General features: G+C 39.8%; 1 pseudogene; it reads right to left on the bottom strand.

Moving 5' to 3' along the window:
* Positions 1-719: 719 nt before the first annotated feature.
* Positions 720-1,983, bottom strand: part of LOC110291503 — a 23,284-nt pseudogene continuing 22,020 nt past the window's right edge.

The following is a 1,983-nucleotide window of genomic DNA, read 5'->3' as shown; positions in this document are numbered from 1 at the left end:
ATACTAAGGAATTTGGTGGTTTGAGAGGACCCTGTTTCAACCACAGTACTCAGACAGCAAATCATGAGGCATATTTAGAGGTCTTCAAAACTGCAAACTCAAGATGGGCTCAAACAACTCTGTTTTCTCAAGACATGTATAAAAATGACTTGGAGAGTATAACTAGTTATGTCAAATTTCACTGTGTGTATGCTGTAATCCTGAGACTACTGTAGCTACTTCTGGATTATAGACAAAGCACCATAAACCCATCCTCTTCATATTGTCATTCTCAGTCTGAACCAATCATTAAACATTTCCATCTCAAGCCCTGAAGTGATATAGAAAATCCAGAGAAAATTGGTTTAATCAATACTTCCCACAGCAATTTTATTACTATAAACCTTTGAGCAGAAACGATTTCCTCAAAATTTCACATGAAGCACTGGAGATGCTGATGCTTTGAATGTGTAATTTATTATGAAAGCAAGAAACAAGCAAGGTGGTTTTACAGGAAGAAAAATGTTCAGAGCTTAGCCCAGGCTGACAGATGAAGACCATTTTTTGTTTCTTCCCAGCTGGTACAGCAGACAAGACATCCATCTTAGTACTACTCAGGGATTCAATTCAGGCAAGACCATGACTTAGTTCTATTATTCTCTATGGAACTGTGATGCAGAATCCACTGTGGAAAAACTGTTGAACTTCCTTAAGAGCAAGTTTCAAGGACAAATCATTGTCTAAAGCTCCCCTCGATAAGGGGCCTTGCAACCTGAAACACACAGAGCAAGACACAGCAGTGAGTGACCCTGGGGGAAAGTGGGGAAGAAATGTACAATCTAGGTGGCATGGACTAGAGAAGCATTTGATTTCAGAGTCTTTCGGGATATATCAGACAATAAATCCCGATATAGTATTTAGGGAATTTTTAACATCATCCCAGGGGTTAACCTATTTCCAGGTTTCTAAAACCTACCTCAGAGCAGGCTGGACTAGCAATTAAAAATATTGCTTTTACCATCTATGTCATAAGCAATATTTCCTTGATACCCATTGGGTAAATGAGTTTGTTAAAAATCTCAGAGTAAACTAGAAAATACACTCAATATGGACAGACACATTCATGTCAGTATTTTCAAAGTATTTCTGATAAAAGTCCCCAAAGGGACAGATTTACACTGTAATGGCATGGCTAAAAATGGAGAAAAATCTGATAGTAAGGGTGAATATAGTTTCTGCAGATTCATAACCTGAATAGTTAATAGACCTCGAAAAGCCTACCTTGCCCTCAAGGTATCCCTGGTTCCCAATAAGTGTATAAGATGAATTCAGGGAATTGAAGAGAGGGGGAAGTTGTCTATGACTTTTAAAAAAGCACATGAATGAATGGAAAAAGTTGACTCAGGAGTTAGAATGGGGTTGTTCAGGCAGGCTTTGATTAGAAGTTACATTGTGCATACAGGCCCCAAAGTTCAGGATAGGTAGAAAGGATGAATAGAACAATTAAGGAGACCTTTACCAAATTGACAGTGGAAACTGGTGCTAATAATTCGATAGCTCTCCTACCCTTTGTGCTCTTCAGGGTTAGAAACACCCCTGGACAGTTTAGACTGAACCCCTATGAATCACTCTATAGGGGCCACCACCACGGTAAAAATAGCCTCTGTACATAATGCTGACATGTTGCTTTCCCAGCCTTTGCTCTCTAGGCTCAAGGCACTTGAGTGGGTGAGACAGCTGGTATAAATGCAGCTCCAGAAGGACTGCTGAAGAGAAGCAGACCTGCAAGCCCCACATCTCTTCCAAGTTAGAGATTTGGTCTACATTAGACACACCACCCTGCAGAAAACGTTGAGACTTGGTGGAAAGGCCCTTATCTTGTACTCCTTTTTTTTTTTTTTTTTTTTTTTTTTTTTTTTTTGATTTTTGAGACAGGGTTTCTCTGGGTAGTACAGGCTGTCCTGGAACTCACTTTGTAGACCAGGCTGGCCTCGAACTCAGAAA

Source organism: Mus caroli, chromosome 3 (assembly GCF_900094665.2).
Source record: "Mus caroli chromosome 3, CAROLI_EIJ_v1.1, whole genome shotgun sequence".
Taxonomy (NCBI): domain Eukaryota; kingdom Metazoa; phylum Chordata; class Mammalia; order Rodentia; family Muridae; genus Mus; species Mus caroli.
This window is presented reverse-complemented; position numbering and strand designations above follow the sequence as displayed.